The sequence below is a fragment of the Falco cherrug genome, chromosome 9 (assembly GCF_023634085.1).
Source record: "Falco cherrug isolate bFalChe1 chromosome 9, bFalChe1.pri, whole genome shotgun sequence".
NCBI classification, from domain to species: Eukaryota; Metazoa; Chordata; class Aves; order Falconiformes; family Falconidae; genus Falco; species Falco cherrug.
Genome location: NC_073705.1, coordinates 40,355,279 through 40,378,543, shown reverse-complemented (window position 1 = coordinate 40,378,543; position 23,265 = coordinate 40,355,279).

Genomic DNA, 23,265 nt, shown 5'->3' with positions numbered 1-23,265 from the left:
AAGGACTCCAGGCACTGGGTTCTGGGGTGAGGGTCTGACAGTAACCCACTAGCAGCTCCCCAGTCCCAGGTTGCAGGACCCTTGTCACAAGTGCTGTTTCCACCAGCAGGACAGATGGGTCTTTTCAGAGCTCAGGGTTTACCTGTGCCTTTGGTCTTTTCAGGCTCAGCCTGCCCCTCTCAGTCTCCAAAGGAGAAGCATTTACCTATCACATTTTATCTGCACAACACATCATGTTTCTTTCAAATCAACATCTTGAGGATACAGCTGTCTTGTCACTTGCTGTAATTATACTCCAAAGGCCTGACTTTAGGCCAGAATGTGGAGTTCTTGTTGGGCACAGCGGCAGACTTACACTGCAACAAGGTCTCACATCACGGTCCTACTTCCTCTAAAACAGAAGCACAAGAACAGAGAAAACACGTCATAAAATAGTACCTCTTTACAGGTTTCAAAACTTTGGGTGTATTGTTAGTTACCTGCTGGAGGGCTCTGCTATTTTCAGTTCTCAAGTTTATCAGGTTTTTGTTTTAAGATGAGTCTCCCTGTGTGATAGTATTTACCAGTTCAGGTAAAAACTACCCCGCTACCCTACTGCACTGCTTCCTTTATTTCACTGCTTGTTGTTGTTAGCGTTCATATTAGGATACAGAATTATTCAGAAAGCTAGAGGCTTTCTCAAGATCTCTTTGTTAACTATTTCTCCTCTACAGACACAGTCAGCCTTGATTTTTCTATAGTTGCATACACAGGCTCTGCGTGAAGAGGCTGAATGGCTTGGGTACCCATTGCATTGGCACATCTCAGTGATTTGAGGCTCCCATGGTTTGCATCTGTCACTGTTCCTTTTAATTTGCACTCTGGAAGTGAGGGAAGGAGCTCACAAATATAAAGGTCATCTGACTTGCAGGCAGGCCTCATATGATGACAGTTGTATTGCAGTCTGTCCAGTTACTGTGGGAGAAGGATATGATTCAAGTTACTGTTGCTAGAATGTAAAATAAAGGCATTCTAAGTTTGACAGCAATGAGCCGACTAATGTTTTTTTGCCAGAGTCATCAGATATTTCAGTGACTAGAGTAAAGGCTTTTTTCTTGGGGTTAAAAGAACTTTATTAAAAATAAGTTGTGTGCATTTTTCATTTGTCACACCTTCAAATTTAAATTTGAGCTGGTGGCAGAGAATATGTTCTATTTATGCATTTTAGGGGACAAAACAGTTCTTTTTTGAGTACTTTTTTTTTCTCAGTAAAGGAACATGTGGATTTTGATGTTTAAAGAACAATGACATTGTTTTAATTGTACACATACATAGAAGTCTGTCTCCCTTGTAGAGCTGATGGAGAAGAGGCTCCAGGACTCATGCATGAAGTGTTAGGACTCTGGATCTGGGTGAAGGGCATTAACTGAATTTCTTGGGCCACATGAACCTGCTTACAAAGGCCTACAGCTGTGCATGCTGGTTGTTTATGACTGTGATTACTTCAAGTCAGCCAGCTGTCCTTAAAAATGACCCTTTTGTACGTACAGAGAGAAATTACTGGAAGTGCATGCAGAGGGTGAGATGCATCCTTGCGATCATTCAAACACGTTGGATGTCCTCTGCCGTAATGCTTTCAGGCTTGCCAGAGTTGGTAGAGTTGCTCCATACCTGAGATGACAGATGATCTCTGAGGAGACTTGCAAGATACAGTCCTCCTTGTTGGTTACTCATGCATGTTAACTTAAAAATATACCTGAAAAAACTGCTGTTTTCCAAACTGCAGTGGAGGGCCATGAGCAGCAAAGGAGTGAGGCAGTGTCTGTTGGAAGTGGTAGTGATTATCAGGGTCTGGAGTGCAGGACTGGCTTGCAGAAGAAGGATCCTCAATGCTAGGGTGAGAAATTTGGAAAAGGTATGTGACATGAAGCACTTGTGCCCTGCTGCAAGCTGTTTTATTTTCTCTTAATGCTAGCAGGATTATTGGTGTGCTAGTGCTATAAACGTTGACCATGTGACTGCCCTAGGAACCCTGCAAGACACCTTCCCTTTTAAAGTCTTAGTAGTTTTGTGTGGGATGGAGCTGGGACTGAAACCTGGGCTAAACTTTCTTATGTAGGTGAACTGCTTAAAAGAGGTTGTACAAGAGGTGTCTAACTGTGCAAAAGAGCAGTGAAGAACTGTTTGATGTTTGGTGTATTGTGGTCCAGAGACTTCCTATATGAATTCACCCCGTTGTATTACCTCATTTTTAGATTTATTAGGGAACCTGGCTGAGGCCTGAGAGGGAGTAAAATATACCCTATGAAATGTTGGTCAGTGCAAAGCGCATAGCTGTATTTCCTAAGTGACTTGTGTTCTCTAATTATTAAAAATTCAGACATGCAATATGAGCTTAGTTCTTTGCAGTTGTCTAATAATGTAGAAGAAAATAAGTTAATTAAGCAAGTATATCTTGGAAACATGAAGTAACAATTCCAGGTTGTTACTAATTTCAGAATGTGTTTGAAGTATAATCCGGTAGAAATAAAATTTAACGCCCTACAATAAGCCTTGACTGATGTGAACCAAAACACAGACCATTTGTGTGCTGCTATGTTAAGCAAGCTAAACCTGTTTTTCCCAAGCTGAAGATGTTTCTAAACATATGTCCAAGCAGAGAAGCATATTCAGATGTTGTTTGATGTGTGGAGTGTGCACTTGAAATGTCATGTAGCAGTGGAAGTAGTAGGAAAGTGCCTTAATTATAATGGTGTGACTTGAAGCAGCTGATTTGTTTGGCATGCTCAGGACTCATCACGAAAGGAGAGCAGTGCACCTAGTGTGCTGTGCTGGCCCTTGGAGCACTTGTTTGTGGCCTGGATATCCTCTGCAGAGGCAGGAGGAAAGAGGCTTATGCTTCTGCCCTTTAAGCTGTACTCTCATACTTCCCAGTGATGTTTATCTAGGGGAAGCAGGTAGTGTGAAGGAAGGGGGATTGCCTGACAAAGGAACAGTTAGTTGCTATGTAGAGAAGATTTGGAATTTCTGTGGCATGATTTGCCTAAAGACCCAAAAGCTTGTTTTTCATCTACTGATCTCCTTGCTTGAGCTGCAGGGATTAAATTGTGGCTTTCAGTTTGGGAAGAAAATAAAAGGGATGTTTAAGTAGTCAAGTCATCAATTCTGGATATATTTTTGAAGTCCCACAAATTATATGGCTTGTAAAAAAAGAACCAAAGCTTTGTGGTGCTATATACAGCAAATTCTTACGTGTGTAGTTGTGGATAGGCTTTCCTGTTTAAAAAATAAAAAAAATGTGCAGATTAAGATTTTATGAAAACAGAAAAAATACTTATGTGCCTGCTTATAGTACAGCTCCTTTCACTAGTAACAATTTTAAGTGCTTAGTCAGAAAAGTTAATTCTGGATTTGCAGCTTCCATTTTTTTTCTTCTCTATGGTCTCCATTAAGCTTTCCCAGATCCTGTGCCAGCAAAGCCCTCAGCATCACTCTGGGGTGGCTGAGGGGGTGGTGCTGGTGGGGCTGCTCCATGGCTGTGTCAGTGCAGAGTGTGCTGCAGCTGCTACCTGATTGTCCATGGTTCCCTCAGTCTGGTGAGGTGGGGACTGCAAGCTTTGCAGGACAAATTCAAGCCAGTCCATAAGCTAAACATCATTTCCCATACCTTAAGTGGCAGAAAGTTGACACATTTATAAACTTTAAAAAGTTTCAAGAACAGAAACATTTGACTGTCCAAAAAAAAAATAACGCCCCCCCCCCCCCCCCCCCCAAAAAAAAAAGAAGCTTTTAATAACTGTATTAATAGAGAAGTTGTTCCAGGTATCAGACACTGGCTGTCTGCTTCCAAGTCAGGATATCTGTGTAGTGTAATGGCATGTAATATATCGGATTAACCGCATATAACCTCAGTGTCATAATTTCAAATTTTGCAATAATTATATATAACAAACTGAGCAAGGGCGTCTGCAACTACAAACAAGAAACAGAAAAATTCTCAAGAATATTTTAAAAAATATATTTGAACAAAATTTCCTTTCATGTGATCTCAGTGCCTTTTTTTTTTTAACCAGAAGTAGTTGACATGTGGAAACCAAACTTGTATGAAGATAGCAGCATATGAACAGCAGCTGACAGTTTCTTAGGCAACTGAAGTGCTGTTAAGACTGTTTCTTAGGCAACTGAAGTGCTGTTAAAACTGTTTCATTGGAATATTTGTCTATGGTAGAGATTAAACATAGGTCAAATGGATGTACAATGCCTTTTCAGTTAGTAACATAGGACAATCTTTGTCCCACCATTCGGTTTATTTTAGCTAGGGGCACTATTACATCAATTTGCATAATCACAGTATATTCAGTGTATTGTCAGTAAAGTATTAATTCTGTTTGCCTGAAAGCGAAAGTATGGCTTTTTTTTCTTTCTGGAGCATAAAGTTGAAATAGTATGTTTTCTAATTTTTGCAAAACAAAAGTTCTAGAAGAGTGTTTATTTCATGTAATTATGAACTTGATCAGTGCATAGTTTTGGAAAGCATATTGTGTATGCACAAGCACAGGTGTTCTTAAATATGGAACAACTGGGAGCTTACAAGCCATGGGCTTGCACTTTTCCAAAAATTACTTCAGTGCTTCCAGTGCCTGAATCTTGTTGATTCACTGTTGGTTTGGGGTTTCTTTTATTTTAATTAGAAGGTGTGACTTGGGAAGCAATTATATGATTCTTTCCTTTCCTTCCGTGTCTGCTCTGCATTGGCCAATGAATAATGCCCTGCATTTTTAAATTGAAGATGTAGTTTTCTGTTGACGCAGAAGGCTCGGACACAACTTATACGACCAACGTGATCAAGTTAGTGCCACTTCATTAAGGGATACACAGCAATTTGTACTCTACAGGTGCTATTAATAGACCCACAACAATTTATACCCCCAGCTAAAAATACACACGCTACGCACGCTTTATGTAAAAGGTGATAGGTTAAAACTACTCATTCACACGCTTCCATCTCCCCTATGATTGGTCCCAGTGTGGCGCCCACACGCTGCTCCCCCCTTGTGCAGGCATCCTGCTTTTTCTCATCTTTCTGTCCAGCTCTCTTATCTCTCTGCCAGTACATGGTTCCTTTGTCTCCCTTGGCCTTGCATATGTCTTTCACAACACCTGCAGCTTGTTACAGCTTTGGCCTGCTATTATAACAGTTGCTTGGTCTGGATTGCTCATAGTATGTCTGATGTCTTCCAGCCACTCTGCAGTTTTCCCTGTCTGAGCTTAAACCTTTTATTTGCATATGCAAATGATGTTTTGCAAAAGGTAATATTCATAATACTTGATTAATGAGCAAAATAGCTAATAGGTTGTCAAGTGGTAATTTTTCAGATGATACCCTAAACCCAGTGATTTTGTCTACTCCTTAGATACGAGTGCCATAGGCTCCTAAACTGTTTTAATGAAAAGATCAGTATTTCGATAGTGTTCATATTTACTTTTCTTCGTGTACTTTCTGTGATCTTATTTGCTTTATGAAGAGGCAGAGAACAAATCTGTCATCTATATCCATATTAATTATCCCTTATTTGAAATGTAGACTCAATCTAGTTTTAGCAAATGTCTTTTTAGCCCAATAAGAGTTTTCTATAGCTTTAAACCATATTTCAATCTAAAAAAGAAGTCTGTTACTTTTCAGTAAAAAAACCCCAAACAACAAAACCAAAAAACCACCAAGAAACACATCCTGCCTTGTAAGTAAGGAGTTAAGGAAGGGAAAGAAATGTCCAGTCCAAAGCAATAAAATCTGTTCCTCATTAAGACTGTTGTCTGCCTTAATGTAATCATGCTGAAGTCCAGACATCCCTTCATCAATGCAGTCTGGACAGTTATCACAACAGCTCTTCAGAAAGTACAGATAACACCAGTGTCAGTAGCCTAACTCAGGGACAGGCTTAAATGTGCATCCAGAAAGCAATGAAACCAGGAGATAAGAGAGAGCTCAGAACAGACACAAATAATATCCTTTGGGTAGTAATTTTTTGGTGGTTGACTGTACATTTTTTAACAAAAAGGCAGAATAACCAGAATAAAAAGTACTTGCTGCAAGGGCAAAAGCTGAAATATTTTTTTGGGGACTTAACATTTAGTGGAGAGACCTTTAGGTGTTTCTAAGTAGCTTTGATTAGAAGCCAACACTTGTAAAATTCCAGCAAAAGAGAAGTTAATGTTCTTTTTTCTTCTCCCCACCACCTCCAATTTTTAATATTTAACATGGTTTTCTCAGGGACCCAGGCTCCTGGCCAAGCAGGTTGTTGTGTGGTCTGAAGTGTGATCCCTGGCCCCATCAGTAAACCAAGAAAAGCAGTAATGGTGGGAGCTGAAAGGTATGAGAAAGGGGTCGAGATTTGCTCAGACAGAATTTGGTGTGGTTTTTTTAGTGCCTCTGGTCATTACACGATCTTGTAGAAGACAAGCAATTAAGAGCATTTAGGTACCACTAAACACCTTCCACCAATATACAGCTACTTAAACTGAAGGAGTTCTGTTGACAATACTGAAGGATCAAGAGACTGGGGTTTAAGTGCTTATGTATTTTAAAATGTATACATGGAAGAGCTTACCAAGAGCCAAGAAATGTTGAGTATTATAAATGGTGGTGTGACCAACAAATGGCACCCAACTTTGGGATTGTCCACTTGATTTATACCCCCCTATTATGTGACACATGAGGAAAATAAAGGAGCTTGCCAGTGCATGAATAAATGACTGCCTCCCAGGAGATACTGCAATGTCTGTGCTTAAGTGTTAGGTTGGGATTTTCGTTTTTGGTGGCTTTTTTTATTTTATTTATTTTTACTGGGGAATTAGGCTAGTAGCACTCAAGGGAACAAGTAGGCTTCTGCAAGCACAAGAAATCTCATTCATGTGTGACTCTGAGGGTAATGACCTGCAAGGGGAATCCTTAAAGGATAGGGGCAGACCCCTGAGAGAACTGCAGGTGTTCAGGAAAGGATTTCATTAACACGACTCCAGAATTAAACAGTTTAATCGGAAGAAGTGGAACTTAAGTGATGCAGCAGAGGCGTTAAAATGGGAGAGTCTCTTCTAGTGCACAGACCAGCTAGCCAACTGTTGGCTTGTGACTCCTTCCTGCCAGGTCCCGAGGAGGAGCATGGGGCTCCCGTCCTTGCACTGCTTGTGCTGGGTGAACTCTTAAAAAGCTAGATGAAGCCATTATTCCCGCTTCTGTTGGTAGATGTTAGGAGCTTTTAAAATAATGAATATGAAATTAAAATTGTTAATACAGTTGTTTTCTTGTGTGTACAATTGTCTTAACACTAATCCTGCAAATTTCTATTCCTGTAGAGTAGGACCAGTACCTAGGTATGCATTTCTAATCACAATAATGAGATGAGTCACATGCAAAGACCTGCAGGGTTACAGTCAAAGCTCTTAATATGTTGCATCTGAAATGCCAGTGAGACTGCCTTCTGCAGTTACTTACGCTTGGTTTTCCAGGGCTCTCCAAGGCAGAAAATGGCTACAAAGCAGCTACTACTTCAGATTTTCCCTTTCTTCTTACTACTAGTTATGTTAGATCTCTTCCTGTATCAGCAGGCTTGATTGAGAGCCTGGTGTTGTATAGAGTATATTCTCAGGAGGCTCTCTGTGATCCCCATTACAATTTGTTTGTGCCCCTGAAGCCTTCCAGAAGGTTCATTTTCTGAAGCGGGATTCTTAGAATGAAAGAGGATTTTAGGTTTCTTGAAAAGAATGAACAAGTTCATCTGTGTTCTCCTAGACCCAAGGGAGTGAATGAATACTTTCCCCCTTTAGGGCTGAAGTATGTGAAAACTCCTATGCAATGTTAGTCTTACAAAATAGATACACTTGCTGTTTGTGCAAGACTTGCCTCGCGTCCTGACACCAGTGGTGGAAAGTTAAATAACTTTTTGACCTTACTCTTATTTTATTTTGTACATTGATAATAATTCTACTGGAATGAAGGCCCTCTATGAGAGTGTGGCAAGAGAGAACGTCTGTCACTTCCCTCTACTTTCTGCCTTGCAGTCTGAATCAGAATTTTTTTCTCCATTTCACTGATGTAATTCCTGATAACACTGCTTCTTTTCTCATTTAAGCTAGAGAAAGCATTGAACAGGACCATGGCAATAGCTGTGGAAGAAAGATACTTCCCTTGTGCTCTGATATTTCAATGGTCTCTCAAGTGCTGTTGCTGCTGCTGTGCAGGTTTAATGTCTACCTTGTGAGAAATCGTTCCTGCCCGCTTTTTCCCTGAGCTCTGACTCAAGTAGGATTGCCACTGTAGGGCTTGATTCTTTGCAAGATCCATTTTCTTTTCTGTGCCTGACATGATGTGTTCAGGGGAGGAAGGAAACTGGCTTCATGAAGTAGGAGTTGCACTGTGAATTTCAATAGCTTATCTTCTGGCACTTTCTGGCTGCAAAAGGGTGATAAAAACATTGCTCCGAGAAGTCTCCACCACTGACTTCTGTGGATGTCTTCTGGAAGAAGTTCAGGCATTTCACCCTTCTTTTCTCCTGGGAGAGATGGTGGGCTTGACCAAGGTTAAAAGTACAGCACTTCTAGATCAGGAAAGGCAAAAAAGTTAATGTAGATTTTCTGTTATTACCCTTTCCAAGTACTGCTTAACCAGAAGAACATAGGTAGTATGCTATATTTATGAATTTACTGAAGTGCACAGGGGTGATGTTTAATTAAGCCTTTGTGATTATAGGCACTGGCCTCAAGCACAAACAAAGCTGCAGCTGTTCTGGATGATGCAGGTTGTACAGTCTCTACTGCATAGACCATACTCGCTGCCAGAGGGGAATGAAGGGGAGAAAACAAATCACTGCCAAAGCATGATGCACCTTGTGTGGACCTAGAGAGGAAAGCAGTTCATTTCCCCAGCTTTCATTTTAGTGCTTTGTAATGTTCAAGTTTGGAAGGGTGTGCACATGAAATTGGGCTGTAGCCAGTGAACCAAGCTATTTGTGTTTTGCTATTTTGATATTATTTTGTATATTCTGGTTTTGTAATTGCTTTTTCTTCTTGTATGCTAAGTTACTTAGAAAGCAGCCTACTCATTAGATGCATCCCAGAAAAGGATTATATTGTGTTTTAGCGTTCTCTCTAGACAGATGCGTGTGAGCATGTGGCTGGATAGCCTAGACTGTGAATGGATTTCAACAGTTTAGGATGAAAGGAAATAAATTGGAAAAGTCAAGGACATCTTGTGACACAGAGGAAGTAGACTGGACAAAGGAATTTAAAATAGTAACTCAGTGAAAATATGAAAAACTGAGGGTAAAAAATGGAACATGGTAAAGATTTGGTAAGGAAAGTAGGATTAATGGGCTAAGCTGAAATAACTATCATAATGCCAATACAAAGGCACTGATGTATTTCCATATAACAATCTCTCTCTAAGCAGTAATTTTTGTCTACCTAACCTAAATGCTGTCTACTGCTATGTAAATATAGGATGTACATGACAAGTTGGAAAAGAAAAAGTCTTGATAAAGTTCTCTAACTTCTGAATTTCTATGCAAAATTGAAGAAGCATTAGTATCACTAGTATACACCAGTCAAAATATATCTGGTAGGTAAGCTGGAGGAAGGATAGGAGTTGAATTCATGGTGAGTTTGTATGGCTAAGAACTGGGACTTTGGTGCTTTTTCTGTTGTTTTATCTGTTTTGCTGTAAGGTTGGTAACTTGCTTAGCCTCCTTGTACCTTTGTTTACCCACTTTTACTTAATGAAAGGAAGAGTCAAGCTTTAAATAAAAACATTCTAATGTTTTCATATCACAAACTTCTGTTTTAATTGGAGGTATATCTTCAAATTATTTTCGTTAGGAAAATTGATTTATCACCTTTAAAAATTCTTAAAACCATAACCTTTGAAAACCTAGGATTTATGTCTCATGATTTTCAGGGTTGCCTACTTTCCTTCTGAATCTCTGAGTAAGCAGTGGTAGATATTTGTATGTTAGTTATAAAACAGTACTCCAGAGATCAGCATTCTCTTAGTCCTTTGTGAAAGAGATTGTGTTTACTTTGAGCAAGTTACTTCTGCCTCTGTTTCTCCTCTGTGATATGGGATGAAGTATTTTTCTTCAAGGAAATGCTGTCTTCAAACCTAGTGAGAGACATGCAAGTATTATAGGGATAGAAAATGGAAAGACTAGTAGGTAATGCTATGAGTTAATGTTTTGGTTCCCATTTCCCATACAAAACCAACCAGTAATTATTCATGAGATAGTTTTTTTTAATAATGAAGGCTTCTATAAAGACCTGTTCAGATATGCTTTGATTGAAATTTTGTGCAGGTACATGTTGTTTGAAATAGCAGCTGCATGAGGATTGTATGAGGACTCATAAATGTGAAAGCCTCTGGAAAGGGCTAGCAAGACATAGACCATAGGATCTGGAGCTACTGTGCAGGAGAGCAGTAAGTATTCAGACCAAAACCAGAACTGATCAAAAAAAATAGCCTTTTCCTTTCTTTTACCTCTTCCCCCTTCCCCAAGACTTTTGTTAAAAGTGTGTGTGTGTGTATGGGGGGGGAGTGGGGTTCATCAAAAACCATGGAAATATTTTTTGGAAAGTGTTAATTGGCTTTGGATGCTTTTAAATTATTATTCTTTTTTTAAAGTAATGACCTTTTCCCCCTATGTATGTGCAAAGACATCTGTCTTCCTCTGTTCTTTGCTTGTTTGGCAAGTTGGAGAACTGAGCAAGATAGCCTCTCCTGAGGACAGTATAACAGCAGAAATAAGGAATTTTTTTCCCTAAACATCTGATTTTTTCCTTAGCCAGTAATAGGAAATGAAATTTTGAGTGATAAGAAAAAAGTGTAGAGGAAAGCCTTTCTGTCCCTGCTGATTCTGGACTTTGACGGTCAGAAAGTGTGGGAAAAGAAACATGTTAGGTAATAGATGACCTAGGAAGTTTAAAAAAGATGCAGGGAATTGTTTGAAAATTTTGGAAAAACACACATGCATATACAAAGTAAAGTATGTTTGAAATTCTCTGTCATGAAGAGCCTGGTAGATGCTTTTAAATGAACAAATCTATTTATTTTCCACATGCTGCTACAACTTAGAAAGCAGCCGAGAATATGCTAAATCTGTATTTGTGCCTAAATATGAAAGCCTATAATGCTTTAGTAGTGCTTCTTTTAATTTTTACATACATTACAGCACTCAGATCATGTCATAATAAAACATTAAAACATGACTTGTAACTATGCTTTAGTGGTAAACTTGTACATAAACCAGAAAGCAATACATATTTAGTGTGGTTTCATCATTCCTTATTAATACTATAAATGGGGACTATAAATTTCTCTCTTCTACAACACATGTAATTAAATACTTAATGGATTGTGAATGACATGTTCTAAAACTTGGCATTAGGTATTGCAATTTGTATTTAAATGCATCTCAGACATAAATAAATGTTCTATAAATAGAAATCTTATCTGAATTCAGAATACATATAACCACTTATTTAGTTGTAGCAGTTTGGATGATGAAATCATTAGATAGTAATTTATTTCTGCAGAGACATACATTTGTTGTATTCTGAAGGGAACTCCCCCAACCACCCTGTAAACACTTACATAGTTTTTATAAAAATCCTTCTCTATAGGCGATGCTTATATTCTTAGCAGGATTTTGGTAACCTCTAGACAGAATCCATAATTTCAAAACCACCAAACCAGAGTAACTGTTGCAAGTTAAAGCAATAGTCACAAAGCAAAAATTCCTGGGGAACAGAACTGGGGGCATGCTCACCCAAACTACCAGTTATTCAGATTCCAAACCCTCGGTGCATTTCTCTTTGTGGTAACAACTTAATAGCAGTTTAAAACTGATGTAGCACCCATTGCCTGAACTGCCACTGTCAACCATGACACTTCCTCGTTATAGAAAACAAGTATAATTCAGTGATGGAAAAAGAGGGAAGTATGAAGCTTTAATGGAGAGGTTAAAAAAAAAGGTCTTTGGAAGGAACCAGAAGAATCAGTAAGAGCAAACAGGTTCACAAATCTTGGTGAGGGCTGATGGTCTTGAAGTCAGAGCCAGAGGATCTGAAGGACAAGTCTGGATGAAACTGGTTAATTTCCAGCATGAGGAATGAGGCAGGACTTGGAAAAAGGCCACTACGTGAGTCCACTCCAGATAATTCCCTTTAGGATTTTCAAGTGAAGACAGCTTAGGTATTTGGATGGGTCCAGAGCTGACCACTTAATTCTTCCTCTTGTGAGAGAGGTTAGTAGCCATACCCTCAAGAGAAACAGTGTAGAGTGTCTGCGGTACAGCTCAGACAGGAAAAAAAGAAAATAATTTAGCTGCTTTTCTGCCCTCTCTCTGTCTGCCTGTCTGTCTTGCTACCTCTTCTGCAAAGGGTAGAAATCAGGGCTTGTAAATTAATGTTGCTTTGAGCCAACAATGGAAACCAAACAGGTTCCTCTACAGAACAGGTCTCCTGCATCAATTCTTCCAAAGTTTTCATGCCCTCAGTGTGCTGCTACTAAAGATACATAACTCAGGAAGTAGCTCTTTCAGTACCTTGTGACATAGGGAGGTTACTAAACAATAGCTTTAATTTTTCTGTGGTTTTTGGTGATGTTTTCTCTGAATGTGCACATGTACTGTTCTGTATGATGCAAAATGTGGAGAGCAGCTGGGCTGCGAAAGGTTCCTAAGGCTTAAAGCTTCTGTGACATGTTTTGTGGTGGACTGAACTTGCTCCTTGGGCAGAGATTTATTTAAAGAAAAAAATACATTTTAAAAAAGGGGCAAGGAGGTGGGGGAGATGAAAGGGCTGATTTCAGAGTTATCTGACTGCCTGTGCCCTGCAAAGTGAGGGTGAGGCTGCATATGCAGAGATATGTTGTTAGCTCTTGGGTATCTGGAAGTCTTTACTTTTGTGAGATCATTATAAGGGGTGTTCTCCCATGCCTACCTTGTCTTTAATGAAACTGGACGGTGATTAACATGTTGCCTTTGCAGATGTATTTGGGTATAATCACCCAGATATTCCTTTTACTGGCAGCAGCAGTATAAAGGAACATGAGGAAACTATTGGGTGATTTCCTGGAAGGAAAAAAAAAAAAATAAAATCCAGCAAAAAACAGATGCTGCTGCACAGGTACTGCTGGGGGTTAATCCATGCAAACTTCCATCTGTATCTCAAATAGGATTGGAATTGGTTGAGAATGTAGTGGAGAAGGGGCAGAGATATGATGGAATGATTGTATAGTTTTATTTCCTCAAGAAAGCAGTTTGAAAATAGTTATTAAGGTTAGTAATTAAGAGTTTTTAGGTTTGGCTCTAAATGGGTTGCTTGACTGCTCCAACAGAAATCACAAAGTAAATTACTAGCCTCATGCTGCAATGAACCAGTGAAATTGTATTAAGTATAAAGAAGTTAAGAGGGGGCAACAACTGGGTTAGTACCAATATGTGGAAAAGATACTTTTTTTTTAAACCTTGTTTATTTTTCACTCTTTTGCTTGTAATTCTAGTGGAAAATGGAGAATCTCCAAGGTGGTGCTGTGGAGTCCAGGGCTAAGGCTGGGCTATTGTCTCTTTGTGTAACAGGACATTGGTATTTCATAATATGCCCTCTATGTTTTTGTCTCTATCGCTGAAGCATGCTTGCCAAGGTGGCAAAGCCAAAAAGGCATTTTTGCTTCTGTCTCTGTCTTGGGAGGGAAGCTTAGAGGAGAGGTAATTTATCTGGGCTGTGGCTCTAACTCTTCATTATATAAACTTGCTATGTAATTTTAGCCAGTGATACCTCTAAACTCTAAATCTACTATTGACTCTGCCACTGCAAAGATGTTGAAAGAAGGTGTGAAGGGTTTGCATACTCTCATTTAAATTAGATTACAAGTACTTCTCTTGAGTGTCAGTAATAACTAAACGTCTTTTTGAAAGTGCTCTCAAGAGGGAGAAAGTTAGTCTTCTGTGACTTTTCACTTTATGTTATAGAGCTCTTTTTCCTTGTTACAATCACTTCAACTTGAATAAATTAAGGATTTCTTTTTGAGATGAAGACCTCTCTTGAGCACAGAGATTCATTTTAAGGCTTTGATCATGTGGGTAAAAGTTACATCCACACTTGCATTGCTAGGTAGAATCCTCTGGGTTTCTACACAAAAGATAGAACCTATAAGGTATCTAGTACTGCAAACTCTTGTGGTACCACCAAGGTAATACCTCTTTGGTATATCTCATAGTTCTTTATTTTACAGACCTTCATTATCAGGAGTATCACAAGATATCATTCAGTGCCCAGCAATACCTAGGTGGAGGTAGCTGGGTGCATCAGTATCCTCATACTCAAATGGAACACCATGAGTAATTTGATCTAGATATATTAAAGTTTCAGATGTTTCTTACAGGACTCACAAAGACTCAGTCTATAATTGATAGAAGAGGTTCAGCTGGTTTGACTTGGTCCAAAGCTGTCACGCTGCCTCCCTCTAAAAGGGCAAGGGTAAAACTAGCTGTGAGATTTCAATGTAAAGGTAGATCTTGGCAGCACCTTAAGCAGAAAAGCTGCAATGTTTCCTTCACTGGAGAAGGCTGTGGGAAAGAAAATGCTGTTTAACTGATGTAAGTGTACTTGAAGAGGAACGGTTGCTACCCTTTCAGTTTGCATCTTTTGCCAGATGCTCTTTTTGTGTTCTCCCTGATTCTGTTAGTCTGTAGGGCTAGTACTTACAGCCAGTAAGACCATTTAATACATTAAGGTAATCAAATTGGTTGGTTTCCCTTTCCTTTAGGGGGAAGGAGTGCAACCAAGCAGGCACTCCTAACAGCACCCTTCACAGCTCAAGAGGCACACAAACCACCAGAATTGAATTAACTTGAGACAACCCATCTTAAGGCCAGAACAAAACCTTGCCAAAACAAAACAAAAAGCAAGTGGATTTCCTTTCACTAATGCTGCATTTCTTCTGCTCAGAGTTGGTTCATTAAACAGAAAATTGTTCAAAACAGGCATCTCTGTAAAGAATGCTTGGAGCAAAATTAATTAGTTTTGCTGGGTTAGTAATGCACCTTGCTTGGACTGAAACTGAAATTATTTTTTGCAATAAAGTCATGCCACTTTTTATCAGAATTGTGATTAATTGTAGGAAATAGGAGTGTGATGGAAGAAATTGTCAAGTCTAATTTAGTCATACAGTGACCCTTAATAATTATTTATTTGCCTCATGAGATACAGCAGGATCTTAAAGTAACATCTGAACATCACCTGACCAGTGCTGATGTCTGTATCTAGTCTAAGGGATTTCCAAGCTGTCCTTTCATATCGTTAAGCAATAGGTAGGTAAATCATGCCTAAGGGTATTCATAAGATGTTGGAAAAAACTGATTTAATCTGACCATGTTCATATTTGCTGTTCATTTTTTTGGGGAAGAGCTTTATTTTGTATGAACAGTGTTTGTGTGTTGTGATCCATAGAGAAATTAGTATGAGCTTAGAAAGCTTTACCTTACTTTAATTCTGCAGCTGTTTGATACTATAAATTGCTGATTTTGATACTTTTAAATGGCTGAAGCAAAACACAACTGCAAAATCAGATGAGTAAATCTTGGTGGTTTTGGTTTTTATTTTTTTCCCTACAATGGATACCCTCAGAAAACTGTGGCTGCCACAAAATTGCCCATCACAGGAACTAGGCTACAGGCAAGCTCCTGGAGACAGCACCCCTGCTAGTTGTTTAAAGCAGTTCTGTGTTTCCAACTGATGCACTGAGAATTTTGGCTGGAAGTTCAAATAGGTTCACTTAATGATCATCAGTGCTGGCTTCTGTTAGCATCCTTAACTATTTTTTTTAAGTGAAGACTGATGATATATAGATCATATGATGTTTGGCAACATAATTTTAATCTCACCCCACAAGGATATTGTCAAATTTCTAAGGCTGACTACAGTTCAGCCTTATCCTGGTATTCTGGTTCCCTCTGAGAATAATTGAAATGTTGCTCTTGCAGTTTCAGCAGAAACAGCATACTTTAGTTTTTGTGGGGAGGGGTTATTTTTGCTTTTCTCAGAGACAACTTTTAAAGATTTCTTCCTAGCAACAGTTCTTTTGTCTCTCATGGCATCCTTACCGTGTCTTTTTGGTTTGTCACCATACCACTCCCCCCTTCTTTTTTTCCCTTCCTTATATGTAGATCTTGATGCTGAATATGCTTTTCTTGCATGGCATTCTGCCAAATGGATAAATACATGAGTAACAGAGAAAATAAGTATCAGTATTTCTCACTTTGGACATTTTTATTCCTGCTGGAGTCTGTAATTTCCTTCCCCCACGCCCCTGCTAATCTCTTTTGTGTTGATTCATACATTCATTAGTACTATGGTGAGGTTTTTCCCATCCTGTTTTCCTCTTACGTAGAGAACATTTCTGCTGCAGTAACTTATTTTTATGCTGCTGATCAGCTCATTATCTCTCTCTCAGTAACTATGTATTTTTAGTATTTTTAACTTTCATGGTACCAAATCAATGGAAGGAATACACACCGCTTCCCCAGTCCCCTTTTATTACCATACCTTTGAAATGATTCACCAGGTCCTATTGCAAGTATCAGATTCCTTAACTTAAAAATCATCTTCTGTGTGCAGGTTTAGAGGTAACATCAGTCTGACAGGATCTTTCTCTTCATGGGCTACTTGATGAGACCAAAGATACAGCCTGAGCCATATCTGTACAACCTGCACTTTGTGGGGAAACTGTTTTCCCTGTGTTTCCCTTCCACAGAGGTGGAAGAATTGCCATCCAGACTTCTATACTTACCTTTCTAATCACACAGTAACTAATGCAGTGACAAGTGATGTGATAACAGGCAATATGGAAATATTCAAAGGGTTTCTGCTGGTGATTGCTGCTCCCTTTGCCTCCTCCGGCTTGCCAGAACTGCATGCATGAAATCGAATGCTTGCTTTTGCATGATAGGAGACCTATCACAGGATTTTATCTTCTACATTAAAGCTAGTGTGTCAAGCCTGGCAGCTGAGCTTAGGATACAACTAAGTGAACAGTTTGTTCTCATTTAGAGGTCTGGCTTTGGAGAAGGGGGCAGAACTGTGTAAATAATTGATTTGGGAGGGGGACATACTTTGGATGAGCTGAGTCATTTCTCATTTAAAGATTTTGAAAAGTATTTTGTCATTTAAATGAAAGCAAACAAAATGATAGGATGCAACAGTTTTGCCCTTTTTTTTTTTTTTGTCTGGCAGAAGTATTTGCTACCTCTGAGATAAATTTTGAATATTTGAAATGGAAATTAATTCAGTGGTTCTGAAGGTGTGTGGACAAGACTTTGCTCCATCTCTCTCAGGTTACTTCTAGTTTTCTCTAAACATTTTACAACTGTATTCTTACCCACTCTGTCCAGTTGCTGTGGTGCTAGCGCCTTGTCTCACGGTGCAGCAGGCGTTTCATAAGGCAGATAGTGATTTTAACTTGCTCCCACTTAAGACTATGGGCCATGACCTCCCTATTCCTCCTTTGTCACTGCAGGCTCCCTTCTTGTCTCCAGACTGATTTACCTATTTAATTAATGACTTTGGGAGTGTGTTTTGAGTCCACAAATGATGATAGGGGAGTTTGATGGGGGGGATACTGTGTGGGCACGTCTCTGTTCTTGTCCCACTCTGTTTGTTGCAAAGCGATTACAACTGATGCTAATTTAAGGCACTTGGCACAGAAATTGAAGGAAGAATATGTCCACTTGGCAAATGCAAGTTCTTGGAAATCTTGCTGCAGAGTAACGAAAACAGTAACTCTGAGACAAGTGGCTCTATTGACTTGACACAAACTGCCTCCACGAGAATTTCCTTAATATGTTCTCTTCAGCAAATGTTTTTGTTTGTTTTATAGTATTCTGTCTTTGAATGGCTTACTGGTTTTTTTGCATAAGTGTATTGTGTTTAGAACTGCTTGATATAGGTTAATCCTGGAGAAAGATGTCAGGTCTGGTTTTCTTGTGAAATGAGGAGGCAATAGAAATGAGAAAGCAGTTAAAGATCTTATTTTTTAAAAAAGAAGATATAAACTGAAAGAAAATAGTCTGAAATAAACAGTTGTGTTAACTAGGAAAACTGGGAAACCTGGCGGATGCTACGTTCCCTTTTATTATACGGGTCAGAAATGTAAGACATTTTTGTCAAATCAATTGTAACAATATTAGACATGTTACTTTGATAATGAAGCTCAATAAATTGATTATGGCTCATTACTCACTGGGAAGTATACTGAGCATGGAAAAAATCTTACAGTTTGGTGATGAGTAAAGGAATTGTTGATAAATTATCATGTTGGAGGTGATTGACACCCTTAAAAACTGAGACTTTTAAAATGGACTTTTGCATGGCCACTATTACATGGATAATTCACACTTATTACATGTCAATTACAGTTCATTAGGAATATGTAGAGCATGTGTTCCAAAAATAAACAATAATAGCAAAACAAAAGTTATCACAAATAGCTAGCCAAGAGCTGTGTTTGAGAGAGGAGTGGTAAAAAGATTAATAACCAACTGTCAATGCAGTTTTGCATTCACAATGGGAATTGAGCAGCATTACCTGGCAACTGGTGAGATTCCAGCTGTTCTTATTGGGGAAAGGTGTGTATGTAAACTAGTGAAAAAAATTCCTAGCTATCAATAGATGATTCTAAATTTCTGGTCTGACTTGCACCACTGCCAATTACTTGTAGCCAAGGGTGATCGTTAATTCAAAGTTCAGCGCTCACAAATTGTATTTAGACACCTTGAAGTGATAATGAAACAAAGTGGCACCTTGAAGTATGTTCAAGAGCTTGGAAAAGGGGTGGTGGTGATACAGAAGTGTAAAACCTGGATGAAATAAATACAGGAGACTGACAGTTTTGCAGCACCGAGAAAAGCACATTTAGTGACCTACCAATGCTTTGCTGAACATAAATAGCTTTGAGAATCTGTTGGGGTGTTTGTTTACAAAATTAAATGTCTGTGTTAGATTTAACCTTGACAGGTATGATTTTAAGCATGTGATAACTTACTGTGTACTTCTTGTCAGATATCATCCTAGAAGCTGGGCAGAGAAGTTCAGCATTTCTCAGGAAGGAAAACTTGCTCTTTGTTCTAGGCATATTTCTCACAAAAGCTCCTCTGCACTGTGTTTTTGTTATGCTTCTCCATGCAGAAAGGTTTCTGTGTAGGAGCACATGCTGGACTAGTAAATAGTTTTCGTTTACAATACTGAGCAAACATGCCACCAGGTACTGTCAAATGACAATAAACTGATTAACTTGGTTTTTCACTGTTTTGGCATAGAGAGCTCCATTAAACTAGTGTTATACCTAGATTATTGTTGCAGCTGCAGTGCCATGGAAAATTATTATTTACACTGTTGTCTGTTAAGTAACAGGTAGGAAAAAGAAAATACAGACCGATGTTACTATGCTACTCAGTATTCCCCTGCGATGATGCTTCCTGTAATCTTTGGAGAGATACAGGTAGGGATGTCATTGTACTGTGTGTGTTAATGGTGGTTAAAATCAAGAACCAAATATTTAATAAGGCTTTAATTATAGTATTTAGTTAGTTAAACATTTATGGGAAGCAATATTATAATTAGTGTTATTAATTATAGGGCTCAATGCTTGTCTTTGAAAGCTCTGTGCTGTTAAGGTCTCTAGACCTTTTCTATCAGCCTGTTAGTCTGGGGTTTTAGAGATGATAGACTCTTCTGGGGAAAGCACCATCTCCATACTGCCTGTTAGGATTGCTTTCTGCCCTGACTTCCAGTTGCCATCACAGCATGTGCAAATTGTGGGGAAAGGAGATTGAGTGGGGCAGGAAGCAAAAGGGCTTGCCCTCCAGGGAGAGTTAAATGCCCAGGGTAAGTCAGAAGTAATGAATGTCTATAAGATGTAGGTGGTTGTTCCAGCACTTGGAAGCTCTTGGGAGAAGCTCAACGAGGAGTACTAAGACCACCAAGCAAACTGTTTCTCACTCTGTTTTTACAGTGCATAATACTACTTGACATTCCATTTGGAGCACAGCTGTAAAGTTAACTGTAACCTGCAACACACAGAGTATTAAATATGCCAGAATTTCTTTTTAATCTATCTTGATATTTCACAACTGATATCTATTATTTTCTTGATAAATACAGAGTCAATGTATCGGTTTTAAGGATAGTCTGCATCCTACTATGTATTTGGAAGTGTTTGTTAGTTTACAATCAAGTAGTTGTTTCTGTGGAGTAAAATCAACTCCTTATAATGTGATCTTAACCCTGGTACTATTTCTTGAAATAAGAAAGTTTGCAAGATCTGTGTTCAAAACTGTTTTCTGTCTTTTGTAACTAATTCATATTCCTTCTAAACAAAAGACTGGGTTACTTCAACAGAAGTATGCTTCTTACTTCATACAATCCCTATAGTTTTTAATAAAGATTTTTTTTGGTGAAGAATTTGTTCTAGACAAAAATAGTTTTCAGGCAGACATGCTTTACAGCTCCTCCAAATTTTATCTTGTTTCCCAAGATTGTAAACTTTTTTTCTTTAAACGAAGTATCAATATACCTTCCTGCAGAGTCAATATTTTTAAGGCCGATCAAAACTATGAATACAAATACTTGGGAGAGTTTGAGCGGGAGATCAGAGTACATCTGTGTCTTTGTGGAGTGGGAGTCTTGAATGAGCATTTCTCTCATGTCTCTAGAGGATGATGCACATAAACAGCACACTCAAATAAAACCAGCAGGGGTGTGTCAGCTGTTGTACAGAGATGGTTTAAATGCACATCCCCGTACCCCTGTACAGCAGCCTCTTGCGCAGACACTGGCACAGCAGCCACCTGCATGGAAAAATGACAGCTATGTTTGAACAAGTGACATTCCTCACTTAAAAGGTTGTTGCGAGGCGACTAGATGCTTTTATGGAAGAGGTACAAGGAATGAAGGAGGCAACTTCCCTACAACAGGCCTGTGCTCAAGGCAAGGTTTTTGTGCTTGACTTTAAAGTCTGAGAGTCCTGTTTCTACTGAGCAGGCAGATGAGGGATTCATCCTGTGTTTTGTACCTGTAGCACATTAAGAGATTTTACATGATGCCTCGCTTTAAGCCATGTTGCTAGTGCTATATCTGAGGAAAGTATCCCTACTGTAGAACTGAAAGGTACTCAAGAGTCTTCTGGGCAGCCTTCAGTGGGGAGGGTCTGGTTGTCCTCACCTTTGGCATGGATGCAGTAATACCTTGTGAAAGGCTCATGCTAGTCCTGCTGTGGTTTCACAATTCTTTTCTGACAGCAAGTGACCTGTTTTTGTGATGCATTTAATCCCAAACTTGGGATTCATTTATTTACTAGCAAAGGTCCACAGTGCTGTGCTGTGATCCCTACAAACACAGGCACCAGTGACATTTTAGAAAAGCCATTACTGATGTGTTTCATAGGAAATTAATTTTGATTGACAATTTTAAGGAGGTCACATTCATTTAATTAGGAGTTCTGTTCAGACCTTCTGCTGTTCTTTTATAAAGATTATTCACATTTTTGTGCAGTTTAAATCTTTCTGTTTTCTCTAGTCAAAAAACCTAAGATGTGGCAAAAAGACAGAACCAATTATCTATCAAGCACTTGCATAATCCTAAAATATACCTCTCTGTAAGTATATAATGACAGTGTGCACTTTTAAATCAATTCTTCTAGCAGTAACAAAGCTGGGGATTTGGTAAGTCTCACAGGCCAATTTCAAGTGAGCAGAAAGAGACAATTTGTCACAGTCAAGTGATCCTTAGGACCTGCTGTCTTTATTTTTTTAAAATATGAAGTATAAAAATTTAATGCTGTAATTTTATGGAGACGTTCCTAACTCAATTCATAGGGATTTAGATACAATAAAGTAGCAGTGTATAATCGTTTTTGTGAAAAAAGTTTTTAAAGTCAACCCACCTACACTGAAATAACTGCCAGTCCTTAGAAGTTAGGCAGAAATGTAGAGATAACTGTATAAAAAAATCTTCATTTATTCCAGACTTCTGAGCTCAAAATTATTGATTGCCCCACCCCTACCCCCCTTCTCTCTACAACTGGTTTACTCGTATTAAACAAGAAGTTGGATTGCAGAGGATGGTTTTGGCTCAATATCAGGCCTTCTTTACTTGCTTTTTCTAGTCTTCCAGTCTCATTTGTATGCTTTATACAGGGTCTTACTAGGATTTTTGACAGAGTTAATGAACATGGTTACACTGTTCTTTGTGCCTTTTAGGCAGTGGAAATGTTCTGAAATAAATGGAAAAACAAAGATTTTTGGGTAAATATTATAGTATGATTAACCTTTTGTCTTTGCTGATACAGAGTGTGAAAATGAGCAAATTTAGTATGAAGCAAACGCGTGCTCCCCTGTCAGATCCCTTATCCGCTCTTTCCAAGGCTGTGATGTGGAAGGATGTATACCCCACTAACCTGCTGGCATCTGCATAAATCCATTAGCTCTACAACCTACACAAGTCTTTGACAGTCACGTATTTCTGTGGCTCTTTCTAATGGCCCTGAATTGAGTCACAGGGTGTAAAACCCGAGTGGTGTTCGGGGAGAGGCTGTGTGCATGGAGCCCTCTATAGGTCTGTTCATTTTCATAGGTAACAGGAAAGCATTCCATAGTAGTGATTTGACCTGAATAGGAAAACACAAAGTTTCTACTTATATGTGATTTATTTTTCCTGCTGTTGATGTATGCAAGCTAATATTTTGTCCTAAACGTTTAACTCTAGTTTATAGTAAGAAAAGTAACTTTTCATATTCCTGTAGTTACTCAAGTCTGTCTTATATGCTGGCAAGTGAGCTGTGTCACAGATATATCATAATCAATTAGGTTTCCATTTCCAGTGTAGCATTTTTAGTAAATGGAACTGTTCGATGATCATGCCACCCAATGCTTTACAGTACTCTCTATTTTCTGTCTAAGTATCCAAATGTTGTCTTATTAAGTGGTGGTTTAATTGTCGTAGTTGGTGTGGAAAAGTAGCTGTGTTGCTTTGCATTTTGCTTGTTATCTATCACCTGATTACCTTAGTAGGAGTATACACAGTAGTGAGCATAGGTGGGTAATTTTTTTTTTTAATGATTTAGCATTCTGTATAATACTGTAGAGTGTCTTTATCTGCTTTGAGTAAGTGAACAGGAGCTTGAGTGGATCTTCTAGATTTAAGATTGTAGAAAAAAGTCAGCAATTGTAGTGCAGTGTGGCCAGA